Source organism: Castanea sativa, chromosome 2, assembly GCF_040712315.1.
Source record: "Castanea sativa cultivar Marrone di Chiusa Pesio chromosome 2, ASM4071231v1".
Classification (NCBI taxonomy): domain Eukaryota; kingdom Viridiplantae; phylum Streptophyta; class Magnoliopsida; order Fagales; family Fagaceae; genus Castanea; species Castanea sativa.
In genome coordinates this window covers 3,861,003-3,876,087 of record NC_134014.1, presented here as the reverse complement: position 1 = coordinate 3,876,087, position 15,085 = coordinate 3,861,003, and the positions used below count along the sequence as shown (strand labels likewise).

General features: G+C 31.9%; 1 pseudogene; it reads right to left on the bottom strand.

Annotated features, from left to right (window-relative positions):
* Positions 1 to 617: 617 nt before the first annotated feature.
* Positions 618 to 6,918, bottom strand: LOC142624342 (2-hydroxyisoflavanone dehydratase-like; annotated as a pseudogene).
* Positions 6,919 to 15,085: the final 8,167 nt, after the last annotated feature.

Sequence of the window (15,085 nt, the reverse complement as noted above, 5' to 3'; positions counted from 1 at the left end):
CAAGTACAGACACATATATTAACAGCTATCATTTCAATCATAAACATCTAATTCCAAGAACCAAAAAGAAAAGTCTTTTCTTTCTTTTTTTTTGGCTGAATAACCTCATTTTATTGTAAAGAAGGCCGAAACCAACCAGTACTTAAAAACAAATAGCAAAACTAGGCCCGACCCATCTCTTTCCAAAGCTTGAACTACAATAGCAAGAGGGCAAGAGAGGGGAACAGACTCAAATCTATGCCAAAAGGCGGCCCAAATTAAGGGCTAAGAGATAGGCTGAAGAATTGGCCTCTCTTCTAACAAAAGGGGAATTAGCCGCGCCTACAAATGATATAAAAGAGGATTACAACAGAAAGGATATCATTCACAATTACATACATCAGGGTACGTAAGTGGGCTTTGGATATGGCCTTACATTCATCGAGGTATGTGGAATTATGGCATTTCAAGTACAGACACATATTCTTAGCCGTGGTTATTTCAAGTACAAACAGCCAAGTTCAAGAACCAAAAAGAAAGTGCATGGGCTTTGAATATGCCCTTACATTCATCGAAAGCTCCTCTAGTCTCAAAGCAACCAAAAAGGGGAGCTATTTTCCCAACAGTACACAAGAATATTACTTCTTGAGGAGAAAGGAAGCCAAGCGTTTGATCAAAGCCTTTGCATTCTCAGGCTCAAAATGCAAGATATGGAAAGCGTGCTCCTCTCCATCAACTTGAACCAACTCAGCCTCTCCTTCTCACTTGCTTTTTATCAATTCCTCAAAGTAACAAATACCTCTATCCCGCATCTCATCCTTCTCGGCAGTGGCAACGCCACGTGCAACTTAGGTGTTCCTAGGAACACCCTGATCTGAAAAAATATATATATATATATACAAAATTTAAAAAATTTACAAAAAATTTTATATTTTCATTGTATTAGGAACACCCTCAATCACAAAATTAGGAACACTCTCAAATGAAAAAAAAAAAAAAAATTTATTTGTTCTACTTTCAAGCAAAAAAAAAAAAGAAAGCCCAAAAAAAAATTTTGAAAAAAAAAATTGTAACAGAGCCATGCTCACGGCAACTCGGCAAGCCCAAAAAATTACAAAGGTAGCAAACCCACGGATTCTCAACAAAAAAAAAAAAAACAAAAAAAACAAAAAAACAACAACAACAACAACCAAACCCTTATACAAAGCTGCAGAGCAAATCAAATCAGAAATCCCTAAAGGCCTAAAGCAAACCTAAAGACTAAAGAGTAAAGACAGAGCAAGCAACACCTCACAGAGCAACGCCTCAGGTTCAAGCCAACTACCAACAGACGGAGTCATGGAGATCGGATTGGTCACGTCGCTCGCAGCTCACTCGTCGTCGGAGATCGGTCCAGTCTAGATCATCGTCGTCGCTCGGCTCGCTCACCCCTCGTCGTTGTCGCTCGTCACTCGCCACTACCCTCATCGGAGATCGCTCATTGACTCTTCATTGCCTCAGCGGCCTCAGCCTTCATGCCTCCCTGCTCTGCTGCTCCAGTGCTCCCTCCCTCAAGGTATTTCATTTTACTAAACTAACTTCTCTCTCTTTTTCTCTCTAACTCTCTCTCAGCCTCTCTCTCTCTATCTGAATCACTGAAATGAAAATTAGGATTTAGGAGTCTCTCTGACTCTCTCTCTTTATTCTTTAAGTCTAATTTTAATACTTTGTCTTTATCTGATTTTGTGATTGGGCTGCTAAACTGCTGAAGCTTTAACTTTATCTTTATTAATATTTGGCTGTTTTTTTACTTTCTGAATTTGGCTTTATCTTAATATCTTATCTGTTGGTGTTGTTGTGTGTTTGTGTTGGTGAGATATTAAATTATTAATTGTCTTTTAGTGTAAGTATTGTGATTTGTGATTGTGAAATTTTCTGATTGACAGCTGGCTCTTGTGATTGGGGAAATTTTCTTAATGATTAATAAACAATACTTAATAATTTAATTAACCAATACATTATAAAAGACAAACAAATTAAATTATGTTAGGCTAAACAACAATTAATAATTTAATAATTAATGAAACAATAATACAACAAATTATAGTTTATAAAAGACAAATAAATTAATGAAACAACTAAACAATAATAATTAATAATTTTATTAATATTTCAAATGAACTTATAGTTGATTGTATAAGTACCTTTGTTCATTTCTTTTCTTTTCTTTTCTTTTCCTTTCATTTTTTTTCCTTTTGAGGTTTTTTGGTGTACAGAATGCAAATTTGTTTTGGTTTTAAGAATTTTTTTTTTTTTTAAGCACAAACTTCATGTCGGCCAAATCTTGAATTTCGGGCAGTATTTTTCGAAACACCCGAAATAGACCGAAATGACTCGAAATTTTTTCAAAGTAGAATAGAAACTGGACAAAATTCCTAGAGTCGCCACTACTTCTCGGACACAATCACAAGCACTCGAGAACATCCAAGTCCAGCCAAGCTAAGTGCTCCAGCTACACCAGTCAGATTGATCATTGGATTATCAAGACCACCGGGTGCATTTGGATATGCAAAGTTCTAGCACTGGTATGGCATAGCCTTTTTATGTCCTTCAATAGGCTCTGACTGTAGTGGTTTTGAACCCCAGAGGTAAGGATGTGTAAGAAAAGCTCCTACAAGCTTAACACCACCATGCAAGCTCTCAACACCAGCTCTCATTGCTATATTATGCACAATATTACCTCCAGCACTATCACCACCAAGAAAAACTTGGCTAAAGTCACCATGATTCATCAACCATGGCTCTTTATTGACAACATTGGTATCATCTATAACGTGTGATGTAACCCATTGAAGTGCAGCCCAGCAATCTTCATAAGCAATGGGGAGAAAGTGTTAAGGAGCTTGCCTATACTCTACTAATACAGCAACAACTTGACCTTGAGCAACTAAACTATTGAGGAAGCAATGGAAGGCAGATTTGATGCAGAAACCTCCACCATGGAAGTAGACCAAAGTGGGAAGGTTTTGGAGGTGGGTTTGGTTGAGTTTTGGGAGGTAGAGTCGTAGAGATGAGCAGAGATGGAGGGGTCTTGACAGGGGCGAAGCGACTTGGCTCCCAAAATTTTTTAAATTTCCATTAGAGTACATAAAAAATTGACATGGGCCCCCCAAAAATAAATATCCGACCCCTCCAAATTATTTCAACAATTCTTCTAGAATTCTTATCCAATATAACTTTAAATAAAAGAAAAACCTTGGCCCACATCCAGCCCCACCAGCCAGCCCCAAATCCCTAATAAAGCAAAAAAATTCTCCTCTAAACTAAAGACACTTACAACCCAGCCCAACCCCAAATCTAGAATGCCTAATCAAACCAAACAAAGGCATCTTCAATTCTCACCGTTAGAAAAAAAGGAGAAAACAATCTGACTGTCACGGCTATGCCTTGTTTTTTTCCCTTCTTAGTTCTCAATTCAGGCCTCCATAGTGTCACGCCTCTCCTTAGAAACAATCTCCTCAGTCCTCACCTGCTCGCCGTGATGCCACAGCCTCCACTAGCCCGCTGACCTGTTCATCACCTCAACCTCAAGCCCTCACCTCAATTCCTCAAGATATCTCATTCTCATCTCACTTCTCTCTTTTTTTCTCTATAGCTGAACTAAATATTGAAGGCTAAATAGCAAAATAGAAATATCAAATATGTGTATGTGTATGTGAATATGTGATATCCCTTTGCCAGCAAAGCAATTTTTGCTTATTTGACTTTGTCTTTTTGTGTTTATTGTTATTGTATTCTTTATTCTTGACCCATGACTCCACTAACTCTATGACCTTTTGGCTTTTGTGTTGTTTGTCTCTTTATTGGGGGCAGGGTGGGGCTTGCATTGTGTAGTTGGATAGTAAAGTAAGTAAGTTATAAATGAAAAAAATAATAATAATCTATGGAAGGCTATTGGGGTGAGGGCCGTGAGTCTATATTTTGTTTATGTTGTTTGTTTATACTTTTGATTCATTTGTTTATTTAATTTTTTTTTTTTATCCTAAAAGGTCATTAATTAACTAAAGGTGTATTTATATTATAATTCATGTAAGAATGAATTTATATGATAATTTATTTTATCTCTCTTCCAAATTATTTTATCATTTTTTAAATTGATTTTTTTTTGGATTGAAATTAGGTACCAAATAATGAGCAAACGTCAAACAATTGATGCATTCTTTAAGAAAAAAGATATTAGTCATTCAGAACTTAGGTCATCTGTAGAAACAAATGTTGATACTTCAATGCCTAATGAGCATCCCTCCAAATGTTCTAGAATTCAATCTAAAGAGATAGACCGTGATCCAGGATCACGTAAACAAATATATGAATTCCCTGTCAACGAACAAGATGAAATTCGACGTGCTTATCTCATAGCCGGTCCATATCAACCTAGATACATAGAGTATCCATACAAAAGACCGAAAAATCATCATCATAGTTTTTAGTCTTCGTGGTTTGAATCACATTCAAATTGGTTGGAATACTTACCTTCAAGGGATGCGATCTATTGTCTACCTTGTTACCCGTTTGGTAAGAAACCAACAGGTTGTCCTAGATCAGATGCATTCATTGAAAAAAGGTTTTAATAATTGGAAAAAAGTGAAGGATGGAATGAATTGTTCCTTAATTGGTCATGAGGGGAAAGATCCAAATACACCATATAAAATTGTTGTGAAATGTTATGAGGATCTAATGAATTATTCAGGACATATTGACAAGCTAGTTGAAAAACAAACATCAAAAGAAATAAAGAATAATCTATTGCAACTCAAGACCTTAATAGAGTGTGCTCGATGGCTAGCATCCCAAGTTTGTGCTTTTAGAGGTCATGATGAAAGCCTTGATTCAAAAAATCGAGGTAACTTTATAGAATTGATAAAACACATATCAACTTTCAATGAAAATGTAACTAAAGTTGTCTTGGAAAATGCTCCACAGAATGCCAAATATACGTCACCCACAATTCAAAAGGAGATTTTGCATATTCTAGCTAGTAAAGTGCGAAAAGCTATTCGTGAAGAAATTGGGGATGCAAAATTTTGCATTCTAGTTAATGAAGCTCGAGATGAGTCGAAGAGAGAGCAAATGGCCATTATTTTGAGGTTTTTTGATAAAGAAGGTTTCATTAAAAAGCGTTTCTTTCATGTTGTGCATGTTAGAGACACTACTACATTAACCTTAAAGAACGAGATATGTGTTGTCATTTCTCGTTACAATCTTCACATTGAAAATATTCGAGGTCAAGGATATGATGAGGCTAGTAATATGCGTGGTGAATGGAATGGATTACAAGCTCTGGTTCTTAAAGATTGCACATATGCTTATTATGTACATTGCATGGCTCATAGGTTGCAATTAGCTCTAGTTAGAGCATCTAGAGAAGTAAAAGATATTCATCAGTTCTTTGATCATTTGATTAATATTATCAATATTGTTGTTGGTTCTAGTAATCGTAATGATGAATTGCAATATGCTCAAGCGGAACAAGTTGAGAATATGATTGCTTCTAATGAAATTAAGACTGGAAGAGGCGTAAACCAGATTGGTACTTTACAATGAGCTGGAGATACTAGGTGGGAATCTCATTTTCAATCTATTTGTAGTTTGATAAAAATGTTTAATGCTACTTGCAAAATTATCAACACTACCTCTGAGGCATGGGCTAACTATAAACAGCGTAGTGATGCCAAGGGAGCTTATCAGGTATTAACATCATTTGAATTTATCTTGATCTTACATTCGATGAAAGAGATAATGGGAATTACTAATATTCTTTGTCAAGCTTTGCAACAACATTCTCAAGACCTTTCTAAATGCCATGTATTTAGTTTCAACTACAAAATCACTTATTCAAAAGTTGAGAGATAATGGATGGGAGCCTTTAATTACTAGTGTTATATCATTTTGTGAGCAACATGAAATTGATATTCCTGATATGAATGCTCGTTACACTAAAGCTCAAAGTAGACATCGTCGTCAAGATGAAAATTTAACAATAGAACATCATTTTAGAATTTGCATATTTACAATTGCGATAGACTTTCAATTGCAAGAATTGAAAAGTAGATTTTGTGAGCTAACAATAGAACTTGTCATTCTTAGTTCAGCTTTAAATCCCAATGATGCTTTTAGATTATTCAAAATTGTTGATATATGAAATTTGGTTAAGAAATATTATTCTCAAGATTTCACTGAATAAGAACAAGAACTTTCGGAGTCTCAAGTGCAACATTATGAGCTTGATGTGACATAACATCCAGATTTTCAAAATATGAGTACAATTTTTGAGCTATGTAGGGGATTAAAATTTTTAGAAAAGCCTAAAATCTATTTTTTGATTGATATACTTATTCGTCTTATGTTAACCCTTCCAGTTTCTATAGCAACTACAAAACAAGCTTTTTCAGCTATGAAGCTGTTAAAAATAAGACTTCACAATAGAATGAAGGATGAGTTTTTGGCAGATAATATGATAGTTTATGTAGAGAAGGAAATTGCAGGGAATTTCTCTATAAAGATGATAATGGATGAATTTTATTCTATGAAAAATCGTCACCAAGCATGATTTGATGTGAATATTCTTTTTTGTTTGTCTACATTGAATTAGACAGTTTTTCATGTTCATTAACATACAAGAATATGATGATATATGAAAGTTGATAATTTTGTATTCAATAGACTTATGAATTATATTTAGTATATCACTACTACAACCCGGCCCCCCCAAATAATTATTCCTGGCTACGCCCCTGGGTCTTGTGAAATGGTGATGTCTTTAGATGAGACTCCACTTTTTGGGTCTTGTGGCGATGGGGGCACATAGGGAGTGCCCATAAGTCTCTCAACTGTACCATATTTGTAGATACGGAGAAGGGGAAAAAGCTCTTTCTCTACCTCCTTAGTCAAAGAATCCATTTAGGGTGTTCGGGATGGCTTATTTAGTTGAAATTGAAATTGAAATTTTTTTGATGAAAGTGTAGAAAAAAAAGTTAGAAGCTAGTTAAATATTACAATAGGACCCATAAATAATACTAAAAAGTGTAATAAGACTCATAAATAATACCAAAAATAAGCTACGAAATCAAATAAGCTTAAGTTTTCATCACTTCTGAAATGGAGTACTCTAGAAAAAAATCACGTGCATCATTGTAATTTGAAAGTAACATGTACGTTTTTTAGACCCCTTAAACACAACCAAATTAACCTAATTATTTAGCCAAGTGATTAACTTAGGTAAATTATGCAGATCTAGGTTAACACATATAAATCATATCATTGTAATAGTGCGGAAAATAAATAACACAACGATATGATAACCTAGAAAAATCAAACCAGTAAAAAACCTGGGGAGGATTTAACCTAACTATCATCAAGGTAAAACGAATCCACTATGAAAGAATTGAAGTTTACACAATAGCAACTTAGACCACTAATATCCTATTGCTACCTCGAGTAGGAAACTTACTACCACGACCACGTGACATCTCCGAGTCCACGGACTACTTCTTTCTCAGATTCACAGCAAGTACAAAAACTCCCACTTGTGTATCTTTAAGCTCTTAATGCAGCAACTGAAACGATCACCAAGCTCTCGACATCAATCTTGATCTTGATAATTCTAAATATATGTGAAGGCAAACGCATCTAGATCTCACAAGAGATTCACATACACAGCATAAACAACAACTGCACCAACCTTTAAATTGTGGTTAGGGTTTTCCCTTTTATATCTAGGGCAAAACATAAAACCCTACACGTCAAACGGGCTTGGGCTGAGTTGAAATATTCTATAGAAAAAAAATCTGTACGAGCTTCAATCAATCGAGTCTAAGTTTCGATCGATCGAGCCAGGCAGATTTACATAGTTAATCTTGCAGTGCACTCGATTCCAACTTTACACATAAACATACTTTGAGCAAGTCTAAAAATAAAACTAAACGTTTTGATCATGGTTTGCCAACATTACACAATGAAATTCTAATACATTTAAACCTAAAGTCTTAGAACCCAGCATAACATACCAAATAAGTTTTGCTTGGAAATGAGCCAAGGATGGGTTGGAAGAGATATAATTATATGAGTTTAGGACTAGGGGCGGTTTGATGCATTTGGGGGGCTTAAGGCAAAAATTAATTATCTTGTTTTAGATGCAAAATTACTACTAATTAACATGAACTATGTAAAAAAAATTCTTTTTTTAGTAATTTTATAGATAGAAAAAATTTGACAAAATTTTTCATACTTGTTGATCTGGTAGATTGATAGTGGTAAGTAAAAGAGTAGTGTCAATGATAAACTTAGATGAGAACTAGTAAAAACTTGCTAACTAAACCCTTATTATTATTCTTATTTTGTTTTAGAAGTGCAACATTTACAATATTTTTTACAACAAATCCTAAATTTTAAGTTGCTTTTTGTTTTCTATTTGAAAATATCACTATAATTTTTTTTTTTTTACCATGAATAACAGACTGTAACAACTTGCTACTTAGCATTAGTTGTAAAAGTGTTGTGAAAAATATTATGGATGTTGGATTTTTCTCTATATATATATATATATATATATATATATATATATATATATATATATTTTTTTTTTTTTTATTTGTTTTTCAACTGGTAAAAAAATATTATTTTATTTATTGATTATATATAACCCTATTGGTTAAAATTTGGGGGCCTTTTTTTTTACTTGGAGCCTTAGACGACCGCATCTCTTACTCCACCACTCAGCCAGCCCTGTTTAGGACGGCTACAACTTATGTTCAAAAAGGACTGCTAAAAATTAAATGTTAAAAAAGGATGCTCAAACGTGACTGCTACAACTTAATTAATGAAAAAAGTTAATGCGTTTAGGGCATTGTTAATGAACCATTTTTAAAAAGTTTTTAGAGGAAAAAAAATAATTAATATTTTAACAATTTTTATAATTTCTCATAAAAATGTTTTAAAAACTTTTTAAAAATAATTTATTAATAATTATCCTAAAAACACCCGTTAACATAACCCTTAACTAATTAAAGCTAACTGCTGATTACCTGCCTTTTAATTTTATTTAGTTGACCAAGTCTCAGATCATATGTACCAAATTATAATTTTAAAATAAAAACAAAACAAAGTCTCTTCAATAATTTGGGATTTGATACACGTTTAGCTTCTTTTCTTTTCTTTTCTCTTTTTTTGAATTCTTATTTTAAAAAAGTTTATCTTGGAAAGTTGACGCCCTAAAAAATAAAATAAAATAAACCTAAACCCTTGGAAGTTTGTTCTACTAAATTATCTGAAGACTGTTTCTCAAAAAAAAAATTATTTGAAGACGAAAATTTGTTATACTAATCCTTCAATTGAAAACAGGTTTGGGACAAGTTGGTCAACAGAAATCCTTCATTTAATCGCAAAATAGAATGTCGCAAGGGCAAGTCAACCCTTAAACGTGGCACAGATTTTGATTTTGGCATTGATTTTTTATTTTGACTAAAACCTCATGTGAGAAAGTATGAAGTTCTAATGTAGTAAAATGACTCCACTTCTTTAATATCCAAAATTATGATCTATAAGTTTGATAAGATAATAAATTTTGGCTTCATTTTTTCTTTAATGCTCAAAATTAGTATCTTTAGACTTAGGAGAATATTTCACACACAAAAAAAGACTTGGTAGAATCACAAAGGTTGAAAGCCTTTACCTTAAGCGGTTCTCAACGGAAATGTGTAAAGCCTGGAGTATTATAAATTCATAGCCTTGATGGAAACCTTAACGTAAGCATTATAATATAAGGCGCATGTGAAGTAGGTTTTTTTTTTTTTTTGAGAAAGTGAAGTAGGTGGATATAGGCAATTGCATCTATTTATATATCATATCATATACTATATAATAAGATTTGGGCATAGAAGTCATGGTTGCGCCAAGTGACTTCACCAAATTATAGTAATATTTTAGATAAAAACAAATTTTTAGATAGAGACAACAACTTATTTATTCTTATCAATTTTTTTAGATAAAATAATAATTGTGTTTTAACAAAACATGCAACATGCTCCTAAGTTTTAATTGATAGAAGCAACAACTTATTTGTTCTTATAAATTTCTTTAGATAAAATAAGTATAAATGTTTTAACAAAACCTGTCACATGCATTTTAGATAAAATAACTGTGAGTTCTTTTTTTGGACAGTACCCAAGCTCAAGTAGAAACAAAGATCCTAGGCCTTATACTTGCTGTTTGGTGGACTGGGCTTGGTTCACCGCAACTATATTGGGCTGATTACAAACCAAGTTACGTATAAAACATGGATCCTATAATACATGCATATGGATACATACAAATATATACGTATTGTAAAGTAAATGGCTGAGGAATAGTAAAAAAATAAAGAAGAAGCAAGTAAAGACGTAAGGAATCCTCTGAAAGATAAATGATATTTCATTATTTTTTTAATTTTGGTACATTGGGCCCTTCTTCCACTTGGGATATGTCACAAGGTCCAAATAAGTTCAAAAGTCACAGAGATAGCTCCTTGCAGGCTTCTAAGACTTGTGAGATTTGAATCCCTTTGAATCTGAATGTATCCTCTAGTGTCTGTCTCATGATCTCTCACAGTGTTTTCCCTCTTTTCTCCCTTTTTGAATTTTAAGGAAGTTTTTCAAATGATCTTTTTCAAATGATCTTTTTGCTCTAATTCCTTATTGTTCAATGGTTTTTGCTGATGACTTCACCCCCTTTTATGATACATTCCTAGGGTTTTTGGTGTACCATTTATTCCCTCTATTTGCTATCTTGGATACCAGAACCAATGTTGTGTCAGCAACATTGGTGGCTAGTCCCTTCCTTATTTTCTCACTATGTTCTCCTTTTGAGGTTTCCCCCCAAAAAGCCCCTAGCTAACCTTCTTCTTTTGGGGGGTCCTAAGGGCTGACTTTCAATCTTCTTTTTCCAAAGCTTCTAGATGCTCCTTTTTAGATCCACTTTTTTGGCTACTTCACATTTTATCATTTTCTCTAAATGGGTAGATTCTTCCCTGTCAAGCTGAAAGATCTCCAGCCACCTTCCTTCATGGTTCACCTTCCTGTATTTCCTGAGATACCAAGCTTCTTTTCATAAAGTGTTGATTCCTAAGTCATCAGCCTTTTTTTCTGAGTCATAGGCGACTAATAGGACATACATATCTTTGTTCCTTGTGTCCATAAGCATACTCCCTTGAGCTGTCCAAATCGTAGCTGATCCCTTCCTATATTTCCCGAGGATCCCATGGCTCCGATAGTCCCAAGGTATCCTAGTTCAGTCCTTTTCTGGGCTCCCCAAGAAACTCTCCTTACAAAGGTTGGGCTAAGCTTCCTTTTTTTTCCCCTTCCTTTTTAAGGCCCCAAAGCTTGCCCATCCATGGGTTTGGGCTTCCTCTTACCCATTTTAAGTGGGCCTTAATTGGCGGATTGGGCCTTGCTTATTTTCAAGGGGCCCTTTAGTTTTAGATTTGTACTTGTGATATTTTGGGCCTCAAAAATAACAAAGGTTGAAAGCCTTTACCTTAAGCGGTTCTCAACGCAAATGTGTTAATCCTGGAGTATCATAAATTCATAGCCTTGAAGGAAATCTTAACGCGAGCATTATAACATAAGGCACATGAGAAGTAGGTGGATATAGGCAATTGCATCTATTTATAAATACTATCATATACTATGTAATAAGATTTGGGCTTAGAAGTCGTGCTTGTGTCAAATGGCTTTATCAAATTACAATAATATTTTGGATAAAAACAAATTTTCAAATAGAGACAACAACTTATTTATACTTATAATTTTTTTAAGATAAAATAACAAAAGTGTTTTAACAAAATATGCAACATGCATCTAAATTGCAATTGATAGAGACAACAACTTATTTGTTCTTATCAATTTCTTTAAATAAAATAATAATAAATATTTTAACAAAACATGCCACATGTATTTTAGATAAAATAACAATAACTTTTTAACAAAGCATTTAACATGCATCTAAGTTTTAGTTTATAGATATTTATTTAATACGGTAACAATAAATATTTTAACAAAACATGCAACATGCATCTAAGTTTCAGTTGATAAAGACAACAACTTTTTTTTTATCAACTTCTTTATATAAAGTAACAAATAAATGTTTTAACAAAACATACAACATGCATCTAAGTTTTAGACATTTAAATCCTACTCCAACTAAAAATCTATTATCAAAATTTCAAAACTTATATATATTAACCAATGGTCTTTCCATAAAATCTCTCTTGTACCTCACGTTTTTGTTTATTTATTAGGTTTTTTTTTTTTTTTGAGTTGCAACTTATGCATATGTATTTGTATTGGAAGGATATACATATTGTATAGATTCATAGGAGTTGATAAATTTATATATATATCTCTCTCTCTCTGAAACAATTTCCTTTTTTAAATAAACAACTACTCTCATTAATTATTAAATTAATATTTTATTAATTGTTAGGATATATTTCTTTAAATTAAGGTATAAAATTAACAATAGTTTAATTTACATAAAACTTTATCATTTAAATTTTAAAAATTTAAATTCTATTCAAACTAAAAGTCTATTATAAATTTTTTTAACTTCCTTCCTTAGAAATGTTTTTTTAAAAATAAATAAATTCTAAATTGAAATCTGAAATCTCCCACACTTTTTCCCCATCAAGTTGCATCTTACATTTTATTAATTATTTTTAAAAAACTATTTTATTAATCGTTAGGATATATTTTCTCAAATCAATGGATAAATTTTAATTTAGCTAAAACTTTATTATCTAAGTTTCAAAAATTTAAATCCTACTCTAACTTAAAATCTATTTTCAAAATTTCAGAACTTATATATTTTCACCAATGATCTTTCCATAAAATTAATCCTTTTTGCACCCCACTTTTTTTTTTTTTTTTTTGCTTTGTGTTTTTTTAAAGTTGCAACTTACACATATGTATTTGTATTCAATAGTTTTATTTAAATAAATTCATCCTACTTATTCTTATTTGCTTCTAAATTCTTATGTATGGATATTATGTCAAAAGAAGTCTACTATAAAGAAGCAAAATAAGGGACACCCATTTAAGTTCTTGATTTCTCTTTGGTAAGTTTTTCATTTTTAAATCTCAACTTTTGAATTATTTTGTATGTTTTAGGTTTTGTTTATTCTATGATTTAGTTTGTAAGTGTTTTGATTTTTTCAATTAACTATCCCTACAAAACATTTGATTCAAAATATGTCTTTCATGTGCTGTAGTGTAATCTGATTCCAAGTTACTTTTACTTTTGAGTATTAAGACTTTATCAGTGTTTATCTATTTTTATATTTTAAAATTATGTTTATGCTTTATGTTAATTTCTTAATATGCATAATTCCTTGCATATTTCTTCGAAATTCAATCTAACTAATTCAATTTAGAATTCCTCATTTATCCTTTTAGATAATAGATAATATTTTGCTAAATTAGATTCATCGATCCAAATTCCTATGTAAGTCTATCTTTACTTAACTTATTTTTCATTGTTTTTTAAAGTTCTAAAATTTGGATTGTTTTTCATATGTGTAATATTGTAATCTATAATACTAATAACAAGATTCTCTATTTGGGTTTTATCATTTTGTATCCTAAATTTCCTCACTCAAATTCTTAAACTATTTAAATTACCCCAATCTTTTAGTTAAATAATTTTAAATTTAAAAACACAAACAATTTAAAAGAGTAATTTTTTTTTTAAGTTTCTAAGTTTTAGGCTTTCAAATTTTTATCACTTTTCACATACAGAAAGATTTTAAAAATTAAAACACTATCTCTATCTCACTTTTAAACATTATCTCACTAAACTCAAAATAAAAAATAAAAAATAAAAAAGAGCCTAATTGCACGCACAAAACTCGTGTGATGAGGCTAGTATATATTGAAAAACTAAAGTATACCATTTATTGTTACTACACTTCTGTTGAGCCACATCAACGGCCACATTAGCGGCCGTATCATCCATCCATTTCCAATATTCTCTCTCTTTTTTAACTTTTTTTTAATTAATTTCTCAACTTAATGTTATAATTTCTCTAATTTTTCCCTCCCTTATACATTTTCATCTCCTCACTACCATCTATCTTAATATCGCTTTTCCTACATCCCTTATCTTCTTTTATTTTGGGCTTTTCTTATTCCCCTCCTCTTACTATAAATTTACAATTCTCTATTTCATTCTATACATAATTTTCTCACACACATAAGGTTAATTCTCTCTCTCAATTTTATTTATTTTTCATGTTTTGGTGGATTTTTTATTATTCTTCTTGCATCTCTATTTTAAGTTGATGAATTCTTGTATTATTTGAAACTCTATTTTGGGTTGATGTGATGAGGTTTTGTTTTTAAGTAGTTTTTTTTTTCTTCTCTTTGATTTCATAAATGTAATCATATTGCATTATATATAAAGATAGTATATAAGAATATAATGTTATTTCATTACATAACGTGACTTTGATAATTTGGTGTTTATTATAATATTTGTTATTTTTACTTTTTTCTTCTCACATTATTTTCTATTAATTTCTTATTATTCTCTCACATTCTCTCTTGAAAAGTGGCTATTCTCTCTCTCTCTCTCTCTCTCTCTCTCTCTCCATATTTTTATTCTTTCTTGCAACTCTACTTGATATTGATGAATCATTGTAACTTTTAAAACCCTATTTTGGGTTCATACATTTTGGTGTTGTATTTTTTAAATCCTCATTATAAGTAGTATATCCCTCACTTATAGTTTTGGTTTGATTTTTGTTTGAGTTAGTACTTGATTATTTTGAAATTAAGAATTTGAATTTATATCAAAACACAATATTGGCTATGCAAATAACAAATCAACATTCTGATCATTTCGGTCCACTTCATTAATTTGGTCTTGTTCAATCTACTTCAGTCCATTTCAGTCAATTTTGGTCCAATTTGGTCCACTTCAATTCAATTAGGTCCATTCGGTCTACTTCAGTAATTCAATCCAACACGGTCCATTCAGTTCAATTCGGTCTACTTTGGTCAACCTGTTCAGTCTAATTCGGTCTGCTTCGATCCAATTT